Here is a 24,705-nt window from a genome sequence, read left to right as displayed (position 1 = left end):
GAATTTTGTCAAGAATAAACTTTTGGTTTATCTCAGACAACTTAGCAAACACGGTTCTCACGACTAAATATTCCCAAGTCGATCGGTTCATAGGCGATAGACAACGAATTTCACTAACAATTCTGAGAGCGAAAAGTGTTCTTCGCTGGATTGGCACACGTAATTTATAGGGACTTTTGAATTCAAATCCGACCATTGCCCCAAAATTATGACAATAAATGTTGTTTTGGTGGCAAATCTTCAAATATTTTTGCCTTAAATGCTGCCACCCCACTCCACTTAACCATCTTCTGGCTGTCAAGTCATGAATAGTAACTTCAACGATCAATTTCCTACTATGATACGTGACATCTTCCTCCATGGCACAGCTTCTTGCGTGCAGCTTCATAGGTTGCCTCTCTGTCACTTTCCGCGCAACCTCCTTGCTACGTTGTCTTTCAAATTGGGCAGTGTAGTTTATAGTCCTATGCTCCCTTGCAACTACCTGGAGCATTAAGACCATCCTGTTGCCATATAGTCATTGTGTAGGATCCCTTGTATACAACTTCAATCTGCTCCCATTCACTCTTCCCAGGAAAGGTTCCTTGTTCAGCTTCGTGAGCTGAACTGTGCCTCCATCTGTAATTTCTTTGATAATATATGGTCATAGCCAATGCATCTAGAATTTCACTAGAAACTTAGTGAAATTACTATCATATAATAGGACAAGATCATTTACCTTAAAAGTGTGAAGCTTGATATGGTGATCATGCCACACTTTTTCACGTTCCTTCTATACTTGTTGATGAAATCCTGCCAAAAATTGATCCTCTTCGAGCTCCATTAGCTGCACGAGCCATTCCTCCAAGGCCTCGTGATCTGCCATACCTATGAGAGCTGCTATGCACAAACTAGGCACAATATACTTCATCGTCATTAAAGATTTTAGACCATATACCAATCTGAACGATGTTTGCCCTGTTAGCTTCTTACAAGTAGTCCTATAAGCCCATAGTATTGTAGGTATGTGCACATCCCATTCCTTTCGTTGTGCGTTGCAGATCTTCATCCCATCATATCAGAGATTGTGTGCAGCAGAGAATCATGTTACTGTCATACATTCCCACGGAGGATCAGGATGCTCATATCTTGACGAAGGCGCTCACCAGGAGAAAATTCGAAAACCACAGAGGCAGGATAGGGGTTGCAGATAATCCATATATTGTTGAGAGGGAGTGTTGAAAATGCAACAAGATGATGGAGCTTAGTGAAAAGAAGTCGCCTTCACTAAGTGGGCCCGCAGGCTATTTTTGGCGCAAAGTCGATTTTTAGACTATGTCTATTTTTAGACATATGGATCATGGTCTATGAGTTGCAGGATGCTATTTATGGATGATTGGTCATGTTGGTAAAAATAGATGCACCTCTATTTTTAGACATATGGGTGGAGTCTATTTTTAGACTACCAGTCAAAAAATAGAACAATCGAATATTATTAGCTCTTAATAATATTTGGACTATAAACATTATCTTATCCTCTTGCAACACTTCAGTTCGAGCTACGGATGTGGCACATGCAACTGCCAGAAGGAAATATGCTTTTCCTATGGGTTAGTTGAGCTATTGCATTATGGACTTCAGTTAGAACTCAAGTGATTGAGTTTGGTGGAGCTGATTGAGGAGTTGATGGAGTTGTGTTCAGTTTGACTTAGTTGAACTAGTTGTATTTAGTCTAACTGACAAATACACTAGTGATGAGTGGTGTGAATTCATTATTAATTAATTCACTAATTATTAACTCATAAATCAACTAAAGAATACATCAGTTAACTCAGTGCATGGACAGTTCAGTGGAGACAAGTGTTAGAGGTGGGTGGAAGGGTGAGACTACTATTAGTTCTGACTATAGCTGTGCATGAGATTTGCACAATGATTAATTGAGATTGCCAATGAGGATTGCGCACTACAAGCCAAGGGAATTCGAACTTGGATTTGATCCATTCTCAACTTGGATTGCGCAGTAGAGGCAGGCAAACAGTGGAGGAGATTTGAACCCGTGACTTGTTCAAATCTGAGCTAGTTTGTGTATAGCATGTGGAGATAGTACTGAGTACTTGTGAGGAGTATTGTACTATGTATTATTACATGTTCTCTATCATTATAATATACAGATAGTTGGGGGTTTTCAGCTGTATGCTTTCCCCATCACATACTGTGTTGATATGTGTGATTGATGTTTCAATGTGCGCATGCGATTGTTTTTTTAATTCCGCAAATTGATGATCAATGGTAGAGGAGGTTATGTATTATGCATGCATTCCGAAAATAGTGTATAATTAGGATAATCTCTATGAATAAGTGTTATATTATTCAAAATTTCTACATGGTATGGGAGCCAAATTGATCATCAGATCTATTATTCAGAAAGTGATTACATTTTATTTCTTCAGGAAGAGTATGTAATTGGGCCAAGTAGCCTCTGGATTCATCCTTCTTTTGGAAGGTGAGATATCCAGTAAACTCCCATACAGTCAATATCTGTATGAGAAATACTTTGTTCTCACAAATTTAAGATCAGAAGCGGTTGAGTTTTGAGCTGGTGGAATTCGAATTTGCAGTAGTGTTTTCTTGGTGTCGAAGTTGAAATGTCTTTCAACGGATTGCGATTGGAGTATGCCCTTGAAGGAAACTCGAATTATATTGCATGGAAAGATAGGATGGAGGCAGTGTTAGATGACAATGGGTTGAAGGAGTTCATAGATGCTGATGTCCCGAAGCCTATTGATGCTGCTCAAGTTGAGGCTTGGCAAAAGAAGACAACAAACTGTCGAAGGATTCTGTTGGAGGGCATGAAGGATTCTCCATACTTGATGTGGAAAGCGTTGATAGATTTATTCCAAAGCAACAGCGACTAGAGGAAGTTGGCGCTCAAGGATAAACTTAGAAATATTAAGTGTGAGAAAGGAGACAGTATGCCCAAGTATCTCATGAAGTTCACCCAATGCCGGGATGCACTGGGAAGTGTGGGGGTGACTGTCGATGATGAGGACCTGGTGAGCTTGGCTCTCCTTGGTCTTCTGAAGACTTGGCATTCCTATTAGGACTCTGTCAATGGTCAAGAGAAATTTCCAGGATGGGAGAGACTTTGGTCTGATCTTGTGCAAGAGGAGATCAGGCGGAATACCAGGGACGAATCTTCATCAAAGGCATTTGATGAAGAAAGTTGTGCTTTGGCTGCCAAAGCAAAGAAGGGGAACAACAAGAAATCTTCTCATTCCAGTGCGAAAGGCAAGAAGCAGGACATGTCCAAGGTGAAGTGCTTTCACTGTCACTACCACGGACATTATGCCACAAATTGTCCGCAGAAGAAGAAAAATAAGCAAGCTGTTGGATCTGCAGTGGGAGAGGCCTTAGCCTCGCAGTTTGAGCTGGATTTTTAACTGATCACATGCTTGGTATCAAGTGTGATGGGATCAGTATGGTTCTTGGATAGTGGTGTGCCTTTTCACATGACAGGAGATCGAGATTTGTTTTCTGAGCTGGATGAGAAAGATCTTGGAGTGCACATTGAGATGGGTGATGATGGTAGATATAGTGCGACCGATATCAGTACCATTTCCTTTGAGAGGGAGTCTGGTAAACCCTTCATATTGAAGAAAGTGATGCATGTTCCAGGATTGAAGAAGAATCTTATCTCTGTGGCGATGTTAGAAGACAAGGGATATGATGTTGTCTTCAGCGAGGGAAAGGATTTCCTGCGCAGTAAGACAACTGGAGAAACCCGGAAGATAGGGGTTCGAGTCAAGAACCTTTATCAATTGCATGTTGATAGCTGCACAACAATGGCATGTAAGGTAGAAGGAGTGGTGAGCTGGGATGATGGCGAGCTTTGGCACTGGAGTTTGGGCCACCTTCAGCATGGAGCTTTGAAGATACTACAACAGATTTCTACTAGGCTTCCTAAAGGCACTCTTGCGCAGTCAGATCAGTGCAAGGGGTGTACTTTGGGAAAAATTTATGAAAGCCACCTTTCATGAGAAGGATAGTCGCGCCACAACGATCCTTGAGAGAATTCACACAGACATTTGTGGACCTTTCTCAGTAGCTTCGACAGCAAAGCACAAGTACAATGTGATCTTTGTTGATGATTTCTCTTGAAAGTGCTGGATCTTCTTCATGCAGAAGAAGAGTGAGACATACTCAAAGTTTTGTGAGTTCAAAGCACTAGTCGAGAAGGAATCGGAGAAGAAGGTGAAGGCTCTTAGGAGTGAAAATGGTGGTGAATTCATCTTTGGCGAGTTCAAGGACTTCTGCAGTGCAAAAGGGATTCGAAGAGAGCTCATAGCTCCCCATAACCCACAGTAGAATAGGGTTGCTGAGCAGAAGAACGGAACGATCGTGGGTGCTGCACGGGCGATGTTGCATGATCAGGGCCTACCCCTTCACTTGGGGGCGGAGGCATGCAATACTGTAGTATATGTGCAGAACTGTTGTCCTCACAAGATACTTGGCATGAGTACACCCGATGAGGCTTATTCTGGTAAGAGGCCTGATATTTCCCATTTGAGGATTTTTGGTTCTCCTGTTTACATGCATGTGACGAAGGATGCTAGGAAGAAGTTGGAGCCGACCGCAGAGGTTGGGATATTTGTGGGGTACACTGATACGCCCCACAACTATCGTGTGTATTTGCTAGACAGTCGCAAGAATGTTGTGTGACGGGATATCAAATTTCAGGAGGAGAAAGCCATGAAGTGTTCGCTTGAGAGGGAGCCACACTTGCATGCAGATGAAGAGCTATTAGTTCCTAAGGATGAGCTTCAGGATGTGGATCAGCCACAAGATGAAGTTCATGGAGTGGAAGAGACCACTCATGCAGCGCTAACCATCAGAGGGCGAAATCGCACTACAGAAGCTGAGCGACTGGCTCAAGATGCAGAGAAGGTTGTAGGACCACCTACAGCACAGTGCATACAGAGACAGTCACCCCATCAGTACACTGAATACATGGCTCTTGTGAGAAAATGTGTCGTGACTAAGCCATCCTCTTTCGAGGAAGCTGTGGAGGATCCCGCATGGGTAGATGCCACGGTGGAAGAGTATGATTCGATTGTCAGAAACAGTGCATGGGAGATTTTCCCAAGACCGGAAGGGAAATCAGTGGTGGGTTCAAGATGGATATACAAAGTGAAGCAGGCAGCTGACAGGAGTGTGGAGAAGTACAAGGCAAGATTTTTTGCCCGAGGCTTCTCACAGATAGAGGGGATTGATTATGAGGAGACCTTTGCACCTGTCGCAAGGTATTCTTCCATACAGACGGTTCTTGCTCTCTCAACACAGATGGGGTGGCACATCCATCAGATGGATGTGAAGACTACGTTCCTCAACGGAGTCATTGAGGAGGAGGTGTACATAGAGCAGCCCAAAGGTTTCGAGATCTTCAGCAGTGAATCGCATGTGTGCAGGCCCAAGAGAGTGCCGTATGGGTTAAAACAAGCACCTCGTGCTTGGTACACATGGATAGACAATTATTTCACCGGACTTGGATTCTCCAAGAGTGAGGCGAATCCTAACCTATACCAGATAGTGGTGGAGGGTAAGTTTTTGATCATTGTACTTTATGTAGATGATTTTATTTTGACGGGAGATGAGATGTTGATACTTTCATGCAAGGAGGATCTTGCTAGAGATTTTGAGATGAACGACTTGGGCCTCCTTCATTATTTCCTGGGATTGGAAATTTGGCAGCGCAGTGATGGACTATTTTTTTTCTCAGAGTAAGTATGCCTGAGAGATACTGGAGAAGTTCAACATGCATTGCTGCAAGCTTGTTGATACTCCTCTTCCTGGAGGTTGGAGGAAGGAGGATGCTACTTTAGCAGAGGTAGTGGATGCCACTGTTTATCGATAATTGGTGGGGTTGCTTATGTATATGGTCAATACACGACCCGATATATGCTATGCTGTTAACCAACTTTCACAAGCTATGGTTAAGCCAACCAAGCTCTTCTAGAAGGCAGGCAAGCATGTATTGCGTTATCTCAGAGGCACATCGGGATATGGATTGTGGTACAGACAGGAGGATGAGGTGAAGTTGTGTGGCTTCACGAATGCAGATTGGGTAGGAAGCCCAATGTATAGAAAGAGCACATCTGGAGGGATCTTCAGTATTGTGTCGACAGCAATTTCTTGGTATAGCAGGAAGCAGAGATCCGTGGCACTCAGTTCAGCAGAGGCCGAGTATATGGCAGCAAGTTTGGCTGCATGCGAGGCTATATGGATGAGGAAGATCCTAGTCGAGTTGTTCAGGTCACACTTGGAGCCTATTGTGATTTATTGTAATATCCTGAGTTGCATTAAACTCTCGGATAATCCAGTATTTCATGATAGGTCCAAGCACATTGACATCAGGTACCATCATACCAGAGATTGTGTGCAACGGAGAATCATGTTACTTTCATACATTCCCACAGAGGATCAGGATGCTGATATCTTGACGAAGGCGCCCACCAGGAGAAAATTCGAATACCACAGGGGCAGGATAGGGGTTGTAGATAATCCATATCTTGTTGAGAGGGAGTGTTGAAAATGCAACAAGGTGATGGAGCTTAGTGAAAAGAAGTCGCCTTCACTAAGTGGGCCCGCAGGCTATTTTTGGCGCAAAGTCTATTTTTAGACTATGTCTATTTTTAGACATATGGATCATGGTATATGAGTTGCAGGATGCTATTTTAAGGATGATTGGTCATGTTGGTAAAAATAGATGGACCTATATTTTTAGACATATGGGCAGAGTCTATTTTTAGACTGCCAGTAAAAAAATAGAACAGTCGAATATTATTAGCTCTTAATAATATTTGGACTATAAACATTATCTTATCCTCTTGCAGCACTTCAGTTCGAGCTACGGATGTGGCACATGCAACTTCCAGAAGGAAATATGCTTTTCCTATGGGTTTTTTGAGCTATTGCATGATGGACTTCAGTTAGAACTCAAGTGATTGAGTTTGGTGGAGCTGATTGAGGAGTTGATGGAGTTGTGTTCAGTTTGACTTAGTTGAACTAGTTGTATTTAGTCTAACTGACAAATACACTAGTGATGAGTTGTGTGAATTCATTATTAATTAATTCACTAATTATTAACTCATAAATCAACTAAAGAATACATCAGTTAACTCAGTGCATGGACAGTTCAGTGGAGACAAGTGTTAGAGGTGGGTACTACTATCAGTTGTGACTATAGCTATGCATGAGATTTGCACAATCATTGATTGAGATTTCCAATGAGGATTGCACAGTAGAAGCCAAGGGAATTCGAACTTGGATCTGATCCATTCTCAACTTGGATTGCGTAGTAGAGGCAAGCAAACAGTGGAGGAGATTTGAACCCGTGACTTGTTCAAATCTGAGCTAGTTTGTGTGTAGCATGTGGAGATAGTACTGAGTACTTGTGAGGAGTATTGTACCATGTATTGTTACATGTTCTCTATCATTATAATATACAGATAGTTGGGGGTTTTCAGCTGTATGCTTTCCCCATCACATACTGTGTTGATATGTGTGATTGATGTTTCAATGTGCGCATGCGATTGTCTTTTTAATTCCGCAAATTGATGATCAATGGTAGAGGAGGTTATGTATTATGCATGCATTCCGAAAATAGTGTATAATCAGGATAATCTCTATGAATAAGTGTTATATTATTCAAAATTTCTACAAGGGTTTCTATGTCAGAGCTCCAATGTCATGATCCTCCTGCTAAATGAAGCTGCTGCAACCATTTTTAGGGTTTTGTCGTCATTTGTTTTATAAGTTAAAAATGGCATAGAATTATTTGAATGTGAAGTACGAGTATAGACTGACCTCATCGGTGCACTTGCTTTGTGAGGTGACAAAAGGGGGAAAGATGGAGGACATTGGAATAGCACATGGCCACAATAATATTTCCAGAGATCCTGGCACTCTAAAAGTTGAACTTGCAAGATCATAGTGAAAAATAGTTCTTCCTCAAAGCTGGAACAACCCAACACGAAAGCAAATAAAAAATACAGTTGAATGTTTTTGCTTCAGCGAATAAACATTTCACTTATAATAATTTTTTCTTTCCAAATATTGAATTCTATAGACCTGCACTTTTTAAATTTGTCTATCTATATAGAGTTTTAGGTAATATACAAGTGTGTTGTAGCAGCTACAACCAACCTCCAAAATTTTGGCTTGCACCCAATTTTTAAGCCTCCCTTGAGAGTTTCACTTAATGAGTGAACACATTCGGGTTCACTCTATGAGCTTGTGTGAGTCTTCGCACCCACCTTGCTAGATCATTTCACCCAAGGTTTTTCATGTTGATGTCAGATTCATGCTTGCGACCATGTTTTGGTTATACTCAAAGTCTTTGCTTTGTGTGTACTTGTTGTGTTCGCTATGAAAACATTTGTCGCACTCACACACGAAGTCACATTAACTATCGCACAAACGTTGTCACAGTTGAAAAACGATAAATCACAAGTGTCGCGCTTGTCGCGTACACCATCAGTCATTCATGTTGAGCATGTGTGTCTGGATGGTTTGAGTCATCTCATCATCAAGTCATGTAAGTGTGTGTTTGCAAGATCATGTATGCATCTTTCGCTCATTCACACACTTAGTCACTTTGTTGAAGTTCTGACGAATGGATTCCCCTTTGGCGGCCAGACCATCACCCCACCATCAACTCGATCGACTATTACCCAAAACAACACAGAAGCACCAAGCAATCCATTTCAAGCTACGATGTCTGCAAGCAAATCAATCAACCTTCATGCTGGTCAACTAGAGAGTTTGACCCAACAGCCACCCCGAGACTGACTCCCCTCAAAAATTGCACAAAGGCTATAGACCTTTCCCACTCCACTGACTGAAAAAATTGCGCAGACAGGCTGGACAGACACCTAGTGCCCATCCCTATCTCCCTCAGAAAATTACACAGTTTTTCTAGCTAGCCCTCTCGACAGTTGACCGACTGCTCACCCAGAAAATTGTGCAGTTTTCATGAGCAAGTCCTCTGCTACATAGCAGTCCACTTAGCTTAGAAACTACATAGAGGTGACCAGCAGGCCAGCCTCCTAGCATCAGTGAATTTTTTCCCAGCAGCAGCCCCCTGTAGCTGACTGATAGTTCCCTCTAGGAATTGCGTAGTTTTTGTTGCCAAGATCCCGCCCGCTGACTACCAATTCCCCTCAGGAATTGCATAGTTTTTGCTGTTAGTGACCCAATAGATGACTGCCAGTTTTTCTCAGGAATTACGCAGTTTTTGCTTACAAGCTCCGGTTGCTCGCTCATTTTGGAAATTGTGCATATTTTGCCTGCCCAGCCTTTCCGCAACCCAAACTAATCCTATACAAATCTGTGCAATTTTTTCCTCCAGCTGATCCAGACCCCGCAGACAGTAACTATCAATCTGGATTGCCCATCTTCATCACCCAGTGACTCCTGCATAGTTTTCATCAACGGTGCCTGAAGCCACCATCCCACCTCAAAACCTTGTCACCTCTCCCAGTGAGCTACATCTGAAATGATCATGCATCATGGTAGACTAGGAGGTTTATGTATTTGATTTTGTCTCGTCATCAGTGACTGTAGACAAAGGTACACAAACAAACATGACGTGAAGACGGATGGGATGAACAAAAGGAGCACATGTAGAAGGACAGGTTCACCAATGGACGAAAAAACAATGCATGCAAAGATATGTTCTCGCGAATGGATAATCATGCAAAGATGTGTTCATAGACGAAAAGATGAGCAAACATGCAAGACGTTTTCATGAATGAAAGGACGGACGCACATGCACCTTTCACAAATGGATGAACCTATCAATCTTACCAACATACAAGCAAGGAGCAATGTGTGAATGCAACATCAAGCGAACCAATGACCATCGAAGACTCCGTGCACTTTTCCATGCGAAGGTGAAGCTGTGACACACCATGAGGACATCCATCACCCAGCAGCACTGCAGCTCGACATGCACACCAACAGTAACATGAATGTACGAGCACTATCATGTCGAGTCATGTCATGAGTCATGTCATCCACATCTCTACTTTGGGCCATATTGTCAATCAGTGTAATGTAACGTGGAAGTCCAAGAGACCTACTTGTTTTACGAAGAGTCATGTAAAGTCGAAAAGTCATGGATGTCAAATAGTCGTGAGGGTAGTCGAACAACCACAAGGGTCAGTTTTATCCTTGGTTATAAATACCCCCTCATTTGTACATGCAAAAGAATTTTTTTCACCTCAGCTCCTCCCAAATAGCCTTGAGAGTCTGTAATATTTTCTTTGAGGAGTAAGTAGTGGCTCCAATGCCTTGCTCATGGGGTTAGTGATGTATGGTGTAACGATGTGTCTTGGAACTTCGCTTAATTTAGAATCCTGCTATTAGGCCAACACATTTTCACACATGTATTGTAACTGTTGTAAGACTAATATTAAACACTTCTAATGCATGTTTCTTTAACCTGTGTTTAACACTTGAACTAATTCACTTGTTGTAATACATATATGTTAATGAAAATGTGTTTTATATGCTGTTAATGCTGTCTCACCCGTGTTGACTACTCTCCCGGACATCAGACAAACCTTTCACAGAAAACTTGCTATAACAACCATTGCACTCACATAGAATAATCCATTGAGTGTTATCATGTTATCTTACTTTGTGTGTTGTGACTGCCGCATCCGTGTGGACTGTTCTTCTAGAAGTTGTGCATGTCCCGTTGTGTTTTGTGTTCCTAGTATATTTGGGACTACTCCCAACCAACTTGGGACTCACTCCTACCCTTTCCCTCTATGGTGAAAGAACCATTGACACAAGTGACACTTACAATCACTAGGCACGTGAACCTCACTTCTTGAAAGGCAAAGCAGACCACTCTCCTGTGCTAACAAGTAAGATTTGAGGCAAATCTTTAAAATAACAGCAGTCAGGCCATCATACCGGATGGGACTCCCACACCAAATGTTGTGAGGTCTAGTTGGGACTTCATACCGGGGTGATCCCATGAATGTTGGCGGGTCTAGCACCATCTGTTACAGGGAAAAGTGTCTATGCAGAACTGCTAACCCCACTAAGGTGTGGTAGCTACCTTAGAAACAAACAAAGTAAAGCTACTTTCATTTTCCTTTATGAAATATAGATGAGAGAAGAATAAAGGAGACCAACCTCTGTCTTGCGCTTGGTTCCTAGTTCGATTTCTCTCTCTTCTGATAGTCCTTTACTACTTGCTTCCTTGTACACCCAGCTTCACAGAGTACCTGTAGAATCAAAGTAGCATAACACTATACAAGAACATGGATCTATTATCATAAACAATCTAGGATCAGATGTAAATTTACCATACAAATGCATGAAACATAAATGATACAAGAGTATGGAGGAAAACTTGAATAGCTTTATTGATAATCAAGAAAGAGCCAAGAGAGTTACAACTAGTTGTTCTGACCCAACATCATCCTCTCAGCAAGTAAGCGCTTCTTCACCTAATGCAAAGCTTAGATCACCCAACACTATGATGTTGCCTCAAGAAACCAACAACAATTCCTTACAAGATGTAAAATTCCAACCTTTGGATCTCTGGGATGAGGGATCCATATATAGATATCTGTAAGGGAGATGAGTCAGCTTGTGATTTTATTAGTGTCTTCCCTCTGATAGTTCTTGCTTCCACTTGGAGATTGATGATCTCTTACTCATCCTTGGTCGAATTCAGAGAGGCAAGTGTCACAGGAGAAGTTTCTGGAAGATTCCATGCCTTTCCACCTCATGGATTGACACTGCCATTTGTCACTTTTCGCCCATCGTACCTCATAGAAGGGCTTTTTGAAATGCAACGCACCCACAGAGTGTACTTAGGTGATATGCAACGCACTTTGCCTATGGAGTAGGTGAAATGATCCTTTTTTGACTAGTTCTGAGTAGTTTTTCATGGAGAACTTCTGGGAGAAGCTGTAATCAGTTGACCTTGTTCCTTTAGGGTTTAGAACAACACTTTTAGGGACTTAAGAGCCCTTGGTTTATGGACATTTTATGCTTGGGGTTGCACTGTCCAAAAATTTCTATAACAGTTGCCCCTAAAGCATGAGGTCGTTAATCTTTTTTGATGTCGGGCGAAATGCTTTATCATGAGGATCCGAAGTTATTTCAAGCTGGGAGGAGACCTGTAATAAGATACAATACAATACATTATCTTCATAATATTTTCATGATCTAGCTGAGGCAGGCATTCCCATGCTCAACTTTATAAATTCGTTTTCATGTACATAGGACAGACAATTGTCTGAGTGTAGACTGATGATTCTGGTAGAGCCATCATCCCTTTGATTGGATGATTATCTGTGCAGCAATGATGTATATTTGATGTCTTTGTTTCCCTGAATATATATCGCAGCCTGGATGGATGAAACTAGATCCGCGGTCTTCAATCTCGTTCGATCTTCACTCGAAGTACAAGTCAATCCATGTGAGAGATGTTCTGGAGTCGAACATGGAAAGACATCGCCTGATTACCAGCCAATGATGTAAGCCGTTAACAAGCGCGAGAGGAATCACCGATAATGATAATGACCCTCAAGGTACGGCAGTAAAATTCACGTGGTGTGAGTAAAGGACTTGGCGTCGAACACCATGCAAAATCTTTCGGTCGAAGGCCATTGATGTAAACCTATCGCTGGAAGTGAGAAACTTGCCATTGAGGCATGCAAGCTTCAAAGTACTGAAAGGGGTGTTCCTAGATCAACTTCTTGGATAATGAGCTGATGTCGACAAGAAGCGATCCGTCATAGGAGGGCCTTAATGAATCCCACATCAATGACACGGAACAGAGAAAATGATTTTAATGGAGGTGAAAATGATCTGGTGATATAAGGTTCAGGGTGGCGGTCATGAAAGAATGGAGCATAAATGTATTGCAGCGGGTGAGACACAGGTGAATTCTCTGAGTGACTTCTCTTGAACATATCGGTGACACTGACGTGATGGATTGGTAGCATTAACCCCAAATGTTGATGGTGTGATGGGACCATGGTGATGTGGTCGGTGAATGAAACAACCCAACCCGACTTGGATGCAGAGTGAAAGTGTCATGTTCAAGAGTGACTTGCTACCAACAAAGTTTCTTCAAGTTTTCTTCCCAATTTTTCCCCAGTCATTGTTGACTAGTACCTCTTTATTTTTGTCAAGCTTGAGGAGGATAACATATGGTTGTTCTATAATTTTCCCTTCGGGCAAACACATCGCTATGTTTTAACGAGCCTAGCGATAGTGAAACTCGTTCTTGTCTGCTATGGACAAGTTTGTCGCTATTAGGTTTTAACGAGTTTAACGACAAAGATAACTCAGTCCTTTTCAATTTTAGAGAGTCTGAAAAGGGATGTAAAGGAAACTCCAAAATACCTTTTTCGTCATCTAATCCCTTAAGTCTGAAAAAGTATAAAACAATATAGAAGGGATGAATTTTCGATACTTTTTAACGAGCCGAACAAAACAAGCACTCGAGCTTTTTGTGTAATAATCCCTCAGGTCCAAAAAGATTAAAATCTAAAGGAGGGATAGCACTTCCGGTCCCTTTAACGAGCTGGAGAGGCCAATGGCTCGACAACCTTTTCATATTTTACGAGTCAGATGAAAAGAGCTTAAAGGAGACTCGTCTTTGAGGAACGAGTGATAAAATTGGGTAGCAGCTGATTCCAGGTAAGGTTTGGAATTTTCCAATCACGGCAGTGTTACAAGGATGGCTAGTGGGATCACCCTTCGCAGTTGTTCCTCAAAAGGGGGTAAAAAATCAAATGGAGGTGAATGATCGGCCAATACAGAGTGGAGGTGATGATGGGAACACGACCAAGGCTTTAAAGGCTGAAGTACTACATTCACGATGATTATTTACCGGGAATTGGTTCATTTTTATTGAGCTTAAACGTTGGGGGAAACATTTTCTCATTGCTTATGTTTATTTTTTAACGAGCATGAAGTCCGCGTTAAAACTGCTCGATACAACAGTCATTTCTTGACTTTACCATAAATAGCTTTGTTCTTTCAAAGATTATACTGCATTTTCAATCGCTTCATCAAACTAGTTAGAAATGAACAATATATGTTTGAAAAATGAGTTAGAACACTAATATTTTACTCAAATTATGTAAAAAGTTATTTAAAAGTGCTTTTACCTCTCATTTTACCATTTCATTTGAACTTTGGCTTGTTGGAGCTTTGGAGGTGCTTTCCCCCCTTGATTTTCATCAGCTGATTTTGGGAGATTCTGTGGACGATTCTCAGCATCGTCTGGACCAGGTAGGAGCTAAACCTGAGCTCTTTCATTTCATGCTTTCCATTTTGCATTCTGAGCTTGATTTCTGGTTTTTCTGAGCCTCTGGGTTTGAAAAACTCGCCCTGGCTTCAGTGCACCCCTTGTGTATCGAAAGGTGCATTGGATGTTAGCCTGTCTACTGGCCAACTGACATGCAATGCACCCAGAACACTACTGTAGGTGCGATGATCACAAGGAAGGAAATTTATGCACTGTTTTTGATGGAAATTTGGTCTGTTTCTCACCAAATCAGGATCTAACTCTTCTCTTGTTTGTTTTCAGAGATTTTTGGAGCAAGATGACTATTACATGGCAAGAACGTGAGCATGAAGAAGAGGACATGCTTGCTTTACATGATCCGGTTACAGTAAACGCACTGTGGAACTGTGGCTTGCTGAAGTTTTTCCGCATTTCTAGCATGAGACAACAAATCAACTTGCTGCAGTATTTGCTCGATGCTTGGGATCCTACCAGCCAGGTGTTCCAGATTAGAGGCAAATCCATCCCCTTGACTATAGTGGACATCTATTTTTTGACCGACTTATTGAGGTGGGGTGCCCCCATCTCTTTATTAGGTTTGGCCCGAGGAGGTGAATCTGTGAGAGATTATGTTCACAGGTATTGCAGAGAGGGATCTCAGCCGAGTAAAGACGGCAAGATCATCATCCGAGATGTCACTGACAAGTCCCTAAGGACTATTCTGTTCACTTTTGGTAGGATGGCTGGTGGTGCGGCTCTTCATGTGGCCAACCGATCTTATATGCATTACACCTTGGAATGTGTCCAACCAAAGGTGTTCAACTGGTGCGACACAGTACTCCTTGTGATGAAAGAACAGTTGACCAAGGTGAAGAGCGGGAGGTTGAAGAACTTTGGATATGGTTCTATCTTGACCGCCTTCGCCTTGGAAAAGATACCACTGATGCAGCCGCAGTATATTGCACTCGATTTACCTCCACCGACTGAACCACGTATGCAGAGATGGGTCGACCATATGTCTAGGCATGCTGGTCAGTCTCAGATTTCCTTTTCTGATACCTTCTTCAGGTGGTTTGATCGTCAGGAGATGGTTTATTCCGAGTATGCATATGCTGGTATGGACTTCCGGGGTGACCCAGATTTGGTACTGCTAGCTTGCGAACAGTGGGGTGCCATTGGTAAATTCTTTGACCATATTCCTGTTTATCATTTTTCTTTTATAATGTCCTTGTGCTTTATTCTATCAAGACTGATCAAAAATCATGTGTTCATGCAGATGTCGGTCGTGTTCGGCCAGTAGTATGCTTGAGAGTGCCAGCTGCTGCCCCAGCAGGAGAGGCTGTTGGAAGGGCTATCCTTCGCGACCTCGATGTGGCCGAGACTCTCACAACATTACAAGATCAGGTCGAGGGCCTCACTCTCGGTATTCTAGATGTGAGGACTGACGAGCTGCCTTTGAGGTTGCAGCGGCATACTACTGGTGTGCCAAGACGATGGACTAGGCTCTTACGCATGATCGCACAGGCTGTGACTTGTTATCACGAGCATCATTAGACTAGGGTGCCCCCTAGCGTTTTGAGTTTTGGGTCATTTGACCAATTTTGTCTTGGTTACAGAACATTATGTGTAAACCATAAACAGTTATATATATATTTTTGATTTTCGGAGTTTTATTTTGGTTAAGTTGCATGATCCTGATGCAAATATTGATGAGATGCTTCTTTTTATAAATGTTGCAAATGTCTATCTAACACATAATTTGCCAATGAGTCAGTTAATGTGTTTAAGCTCCTGGAAATATGCTGATATTGAATAAAATCAAATTGCCTTTCCAAAATCTTAACCCTTAGGAACATGCGATAAATAGCTGGATTTCGGACAGAGTAGATACCAGTGAGTTGTAGTATGATGAGTTGTGAGTCTAGCTTGACAATCAGTTGGCGTATGCCATGTGTGATGGCATCAGAGAGAAGTTCTATCAACGCGCTATATTCAACGATGTTATTCGTTGACTGACCAATGCATACCCCTCTGAAACTTACTAACTCACCGCTTGGGTCAAAAATGGCCCAGGCCGCAGAAGATAGGGTCCGCGAACTACGACTTGCTCCGTTGGCATATCCAACTAAAGATTCCAATAGGTTCGACATCTGCGACAAATGTAAAAAGTGAATTTACTTGACCAAAACAAATACTTTAGTGAAAACAAAAATGTAACAAAGCATATAGGTTACCACACCAAATCACGCATAGTAACACTTAAGGTACAACCCATTACGAGGTTGTGCCAGTGGAATCCCGTCATAATCCATTAACTCGTAGGCTCCTTTTGCTAACACTTGCTTAACGATATAGAGGCCCATCCATAAAGACTTGAATTTACCTACCCCCAATTTATTGGATTCTTGGTTATAAAGCAAGACCAAGTCACCTTCTGAGAAGACACGGGGTTTGACATTCTTGTCGAACTGCGCCTTGACTTGTTTCTTATGGGCTTCATTAGCCAAAGCGGGATCACGACGGGTTTCATCCAATTGGGTTAGTTCCAAGAAACGAGCGTCCTCTTCTGAAGTCCCAGGGAGAAGGTCAATTGCGAGTTTGAGGGATGAGATTTCACACTAGATTAGTAAGACTGCTTCTAGGCCATACACCAGTTAGAAAGGTGTAAACCCGGTTGCATTCCTTACCGATGTTCGGTAAGCCCACAAGGCTGAGTACAGGATTAGGTGCCAACTTCTTTTGTGAACTCCAATCATCCTTTGCAGCATGCGCTTCAGGACCTTGTTGATTGCTTCAACTTGTCCGTTGGCTTGCGGGTAATATGGAGTAGAGCTGTCGTGAGACAACCCTAATTTGGCAGCTAATTCGACCATCATGTGATTGCGAAAATGTGATCCATGATCTGTGACTATAGCTTGTGGGACGCCAAATCTGGTGACTACATGATTGAAAAAGAAGAGGGCAGCTGTTTCACCAGTATTATCTAATGTAGGCATCGCCTCGGCCCATTTGGTAAAATAGTCAACTGCGACTATGATATACCCATGCCCCCCGGTCGAGGTGGGGTTACATGTCATGAAATCGATGCCCCATTTGGCGAATGGCCCAACAGCAACTATTGGCTGCAGAGGTGCGGGTGGTCTTCTGGTTTTGCTATCAAAAATTTGACAAGCATGGCAACTTCTGACTGCGGTTATGCAATCTTTGAACATTGTTGGCCAGAAGTATCCTGCTCGTAAAAAAAATTGTGTTGTAGCGTAACCGGATTGATGCCCCCCACACGCGCCTGAATGGAAATCATTCAGGACTTTTTCAACCTCCTCATGGGTGAGGCACCTCCGTAGAACTGTATCGATACCATGACGGTAAAGTGTATCACTGACGATCATGTAGTCTTTTGATTGGTATCGAATACATTTTTGTTCAGAGCAGGAGGTATTGGGCCTATACTTTTGGGTTTGGAGATAAATGATTATATCTACATAACATGGATTGCTTGAAGATATCAGAAACAAATTTTCGTCCACAATTGTTTCTTCGGATGTTTCATCGTTGGACGACGATGGGAGATCGCATAATAATTCTACGAAAACCAGAGCTTTCTTTGACTTGGATTTTACAAATTCAAGATCAAACTCTTGTATAATTGCTATCCATTTTGAATATTTTCCCCCCAGCAACTGTCGCGACAATATATAAGTCATGGGGTTGCAATCTGACAGAATGGTAGTTTTTCGAAAGAGGACATAGTGTCGAAATCTCTGTATCACTTGAACAACTGCGAGCGCTAGCTTTTCAACATAAGAATATTTGCTTTCTGTATCATTTAATTTCTTACTTAAATAATATATAGGATGTTCAATTATGTTGTCTTCTTGAACTAAAACCATTGCGATGGTTGTATCCACTGCAGCCAGATACAGGTTAAAGTCTTTTTGATAATCAGGAGAGTACATTAATGATGCTTTCATTAGGGATTATTTTAAAGCATCAAAGGAAGCTTGCGCAACCTGATCCCAGACGAAGGGTACTTCCTTTTTCAAAAGACGTGTATAACCTTTAGCAAGTTCGGCATAATTTGGAATGAGCCTCCTCAGAAAGTTTGCTTTCCCTTGGAGTTTCTGAATTTGAAGAAAATTCGAAGGTGGAGGAAAATTTATGATTGCGTGAACCTTACATGGGTCGAGACGAATCTCGTCTTTCGAGACTACAAAGCCAAGTAAACAACTAGAATTGACACAGAACAAACATTTGTGTGGATTGAGTCGTATCTTGTAGTGTTGGCAACGTAGAAATATCGCTCTTAAATGCTACGGATGATCAGTCCGTTTTCACGAATGAGCCGGAAGGTCATCGAGACACGGTTGAACGATGTTTTTGATGTCATGGAAGGCATAATTCATTGCCCTCTGAAATTTTTCCCCTGCATTCTTTAAACCAAAGGGTAATTTTCGATATGCGAATGTGCCCCATGGACAAATAAATGCAGTCTTTGACTGATCCTGTGGACGGATATTTATTTGATTATACCCGGGGAATCCATCCTTAAATGAAAAGATTTCACATCCGGCGCATTCATCAATTATCTGGTCAATGAAGGGTGTAGGGTAGTTGTCTTTTGGACAAGCCTGATGTACATCCCTATAATCGATGCACACTCTAATCGTTCCTTGTTTTTTCATAACAGGGATGATATTTGATACCAATCAGTTAGAGGAACCGGGTAAATGAAACCAGCATGGAGAAGTTTTTCAATTTCTGCCTTTATGGCAGTGGCTTTCTTGGGGTGCACCTTCCATAGCCGTTTTCATACTAGTTTGACATCTAGATACATCTTGATTTCGTGTTCAATGATACTCGATTCAATGCCCAGCATTTCATTATGACCAAGCAGAGACATCTCTGAATTTGTGAAAAAGAGCGTTATATATTTCCAGTTCTGAAGGAGAACAACATTTTCCAACATAAATATTCTCTACAACATCTGTTTTGGTCGAGATATTTATGGCGATAGTCTCTTCAATGTTGGACAAGTTTCGCTCGGAATCCACCCTGTTTATAGTATTTGATAGAAAATAAAAAACTAAAGGATGATAAAGGTCATTAGGAGTATTTTCTTCACAATTCGGAAGAAGGGAACGATGGTGGTAATCTTCCCATGGTGCCCCTTCAATTACCATTAATTGAACAATTCCTTCGTCGGTGACATGCACTCGCGACCAAGGATCTGAAGGGGTGCCATATTCCTTAGACCTATCTATCCAAACGCTTGATGAGCATTGATTTGGGTTTGCCTCCCATGCTAGGAATATTGATTGCTACAATATTTCTATTGGGCTTGGAGGCAATACCTGCACATGATCCATGTTGATATCATTTTCTGAGATCTTTTTAATCGAAGATATCATATTGCAGGTTCGTACTGACACTACTTCCGCCAAATTGATTGGAGGCAGAAGGGAAAAATTTCCCATTAATATAGGGTCTTTTAGTAGGCCTACTCCGATATTTTGAAGCGAATGGGGGCTTCCATGGATCATTGGAATGCTTCCCGTAACTTGAGAACCATTGGGGAGGAAAGTTTGTTGATCGACGATTGTAATCCCTCCTTGAAAGGGAAATGTAATCTTTCTAAAATAGGTTGACACAACAGCAGCCATAACATATATCCATGGTCTTCCGAGTAGGATGTTATAATCGAGGTTTCCATCGATTACTTCAACATCTATTTCTACTATTTTCCCTCCTAGTTCAACCTTCAAGTTACTTAGAATACCATATGGGGTATATGTTCGTCCATCAAATGCTTTTAATTTCGTCGAAGATCGCGATAAGGTTGGAGATCCTAAAGTTTTCCAGCAACTCATTGACATAATACATGTACATGCCCCCTCATCAATAATCGTTCGATGAATAATTTTGTTGAGGGCTTTCACTTGAACGAGGAAATCTAGTTGAGCTGGTAACTGAGGATCGTATCCTTTATGATCAAAGGATACAAGATTGGAATCCTTTGGGCCTATCCCTCCGATGGCTGATAATAAAGCCTGCTTTTGGGATGGGCAATTTTGTAGTACCTCAGGTGTCGACATAGCGGGTGGCAATTGGGCAAAATCTTCCACTATATTATAATGTTGTGCTGCTCTAGCACGAGGATTAAACGTCGACTTGTGTACTACTCCCTTTGACGGTTTTATTGTCAACTCGGGAATGATGGGCTGCACAACTTCTGTCGAAGTTGTTGTCGAACTACTAGGTTGATATTTATCCTTGTTGTTCGACAACTGTGGATTCCCGTAATCTTTGTTCCTTGTTGATACCAAAGCATCATTTTGCTGTTTGGAAACCGACAACATCAACACTTGAGATGGGGAAGCATTTCCACTGTCAACCAAATTTTTTCCTGGATTTGGAAACGGATCAGTTAATACTGCCGAGGTTTTTGAATTCTTGAAGAATTTTTTAAGCTCAGCTCTATGTGGATAATCTGCTGTCCAATGATCCTCATCGCATATAAAGCATGGATTTTTTGGTTTCCTATTTCTAGGAGGGTTTGCAGAAGATTTTTCAGGTGATGATTCTTCCTGTTTCTTCTTCTTGCCTTTGCTTTTCTTCTTGCCCCCTGGTTGCTTGGTTTCTTTGCCTTTATTTGTCAAGATGGAATTTACTTCCGAGGTAAGAAGTTCTTCTTTTGCATTTTGACTGGAAATCTTACGGGCCTTTTTAGATGTAGCCTTTGTCGATTTCGTGTCTGTTGCACCAATCACAAAATCGCTGGCATGAGAGTCATTTTTTGATTTAGGAGGAGGAGGGACTGAGAATTCCGGTCTAGGAGCATCATGTATTTTATCGTAGAGCGTGCCAGAATGAGTATAAATCAAGTCTAAATATTGTGCACGAGCGATAACCTGCTTTTCGGTGATGACTCCCCCTTTTGCCACATCTTCTGTGATGGAAGGTAATAATGAATTAATAAACCATTTAGCTAAAAGCTGATCAGGAACATACGTTTTTACCATTCTACGACGATGTCGCCACTCATGTATATGATCAGATATATGAGTGGCCGTTGTTTGTTTGAAATTGGTAAGAAGTTCCGTTCTTGTTTCGTACCTTATCGGTAACTGAAAATGGGTTAGAAAGGTTGTGGCTAGGGTACTCTGGGCAATTCGATATACCATTTTGCTGCCGGACCAGTTAACATCCTTTGAAAAAGGCGAAGCCTAATCGAACCATCATTTAGGGTGTTTGATGAACACCACAGATGAAAGGTCATCACATGATTCGATGGATCTTCACTCGGATTTCCATTAAATTTAGGAATATCTGATGGAAGCTTATGCGGAATCACTGGCCACCAAGGGGCGTAAGCGATTGGATCGTTTGTTAAGCGATTTAAATCAGGTAACTCTAAAGTCGCCACAAAGGGTAATTGTTGATCCAGGTTAGGTGAAGCATACCCAGGATAAGATGGGATTGCCTGAGCAGTTGGTCTTGGCATACCAGCATAATGCATTTGATGCTGGTAACTTTGGTAAGGTTGGTGGGCATGAACATTGTAGAATGGTTGATTTTGACTGTTTTGAATATACAGCTGCCCACTATTTGCAAATATTTGTTGCTCAGATCCTTGGTATACTTGTTGTAATTACGGTTGTTGGTATTGCACTAGCCATGGTTGTGAAGCCATGTGTTGTTGCCCGATACTAACTGTTTGACCAAGATGAGGGGTAATTATACCTGTTTGAACCTATGTCATTCCACCAGTTGGTGATTATGGTTGAGTTGCAGGGTTAAGAGGCTATTGCATTACAACCTGAGAAACCTAAGGTTGGCATACAACACGCAGTGCTTGTACTTGCGACACCGTCACAATAGCTGGCGTAGTTGGTATACTTGACATAGGTAAACACTGTTGCATCGAATATACAACTCTTGGTTGTTGAGGTAGTATCGGTACCTAACCGCTAGATGTAATTCCAGCATAACCTGAATTTTGTTGTGAACTCCCGTATGGCTGTCCTCCCAGAGGGGAGAACGAAAGGGTATACTGCCCCCCATACGGCAGTAATCCGGTACTTAAAGGAATGGTTTTTCCTTGAGGACCAGACAGCCCAAATTGACATCCCAAAGGATCAATTTGTTGAGACTCAACATAAGAGTTTCTAGATACTATTCCGGATGAACAAACAGGAATGGACCATATCGTCGAAATAGCCCCTGAGTGGGCTCCTTCTAGCGATTGAGAGCTAGCTAGGACAGATGGTATACTGGCGAACATTGTTGGAGTGATAGCAGGAAGTTCTTTCGTCGCTGTGTCGGACGACACAGTCCTATATGTTGACGGTTGTTCAGACATTTCTAGTCTATCCAAAAGATTACCTAGCGATTCTACAGGAGCTTTCGCTGGCAGTAGACTAATTTCTGATGAAAAAGGATACAGAGTGATCCCGACCCCAAATTGCGATGGAGTACTAGATGGAGGATCCTCCACAATCTCTTCTATAGAAATCAGACTAGGTGGAAGAGGTAGACCGTCAGGTTCGTAGAATATTTCTTGTGCCGAAGAAGGTATGGAATTTGTAGCAACAGATGTTTGGGAAACAACACTCTCCGAACCGGTTGTAGATGGAACTGGTTCAGTGATACAAGTGTTTCCCTCAAACTAGGATCAGTACCACTGTCCTTCGGTGGCTGCTGAACTTCTTGTGTAAAGGCAGGGATACCAGAAATGTTTGGAGTAACCGGAGTCTCTGATGTTGTTGGAACACCTGTTCTAACTTTACCAGGAGATTTGGAACCGGTTAAACGAGTTCGCTTTGTCTGTAATAGTTTCAATTCCGGAGACAAAGACGGTTGACTCGTAAGCCTCCGTGAACAACGGGGTTTCAATTGACTTTCTCCCACGATTGCGGATTACTCGACCAACTAAAAATAAAGGGGAAGTATGTTTCCGAATTAGATGAATTTTAGATGCTTTTGACACAACTTGTTTTTTCAATTTTAAAGAGTCGAGAAAAAACAAAAGATGACTCTAGTCGCCTTCGATTTTTAATGAGCTTGAAGTGACAAGTGCTCAGATGGACCTTTTCCGTTAAGGAGTCTGAAAAGGAACGAAAGGGACTGCTCTGGAAATCTAGGTAGAGGGATTACTAAACCAATCGCAAAACTGCAGAATACATTTTATGGTATGGCAGTCAATCTTCCTGAATGTTGTGTTCAATGCATTGCAATCAATAGGGCGGCAGACACGGCTTCCTATGGATAAAGGATTAAGCCTATTATGGTCTCCCAAAATATACTTAATGGTACGTGGGAGCACAAGTCCGTACTGGCACTTATTGTCTCAAAGTGGAGGAATCACCCAACCAACAGTGAGAACAACAGTTACTAGGCTTTACGACGCCGGAATACGTCTCTAGCCTAGACTTCTAGATGTTGTGCGTTAGGTTCCAAAGCGTTGTTAGATTCATTAAATTTATTTTATAGTTGATCTTGCTTAAGAAATTTTCCTTTCAGGTTCACCGCGTGATGTAGATGTACAATTCCTAAAATCCAATCTAAGATGATAAACAATCTTTTATCTTCTTTGTGCAATGAAAATCCTAGCTACTAAGGAAAGAGAGACAGTATTCTTTCACAAAGAGCAAAGAGCACACACTATATGCACTATCCTAAATTAAACCAATCAAATAGTCTAAATGCAAATGCACATGCATGTATTTGTTTTCAGCCTTCTTAATATGTGAATGATAAAAAGAAAGCTAATGCGCAAATATGAATTACTTTCGAGCGACAATTACTAACAAGTTTCTTTTCAAATTCAAAATGAAGACTTGCTTTTGACACTAGAAAGACTACTAATTCAGATCAAATACAATAGTAATAGAGTAATCGACTATCAAGAGCAATCAGACTCTCTTCTATGACTGAAAACGACACTTGCGGCACTTTCAAATCAAGAAACGACAGTACAATTACGTTATTCTTTTTGCAAAGGAGAACTAAAAATGACTGAACAAATACACAAAAACATTTACAGTTCTTTGCACAATGGAGGCGGAATATCAGCAAGGAAAGGGGTTTCAAACCGAGCTATACTGACTACAGGCAGCAAAATTCATGAATAGAACTAAAAAGAATGAACACAGAAACCAAAATTGAGGAGCAATGCTTAGTCTGATCATCGCACCTGTAACACAGTGAACTTGAAATGTAGTGCACCTACTACACTCGGGAAGTGCGCTGAATTTCAGATTCACAGAACAGAGACTGCGCTGGGCCAGAGACAAGACTTTGCTTGGGTTCTGGGTCACAGTTTGCAGTTTAGTTCAGGTATTTTGGCCGAGCAAGTGGTAATCAGTAAATCAACAACAGGGGTAGATCTAAGGAGGTTACTAGAG

Source organism: Pinus tabuliformis, chromosome 3_1 (genome assembly GCF_031772625.1).
Source record: "Pinus tabuliformis cultivar Carrire ecotype Pingquan chromosome 3_1, CPIR1, whole genome shotgun sequence".
NCBI lineage: Eukaryota > Viridiplantae > Streptophyta > Pinopsida > Pinales > Pinaceae > Pinus > Pinus tabuliformis.
The sequence above is the reverse complement of the archived record's forward strand: the minus strand, read 5'-3'. Positions refer to the sequence as shown.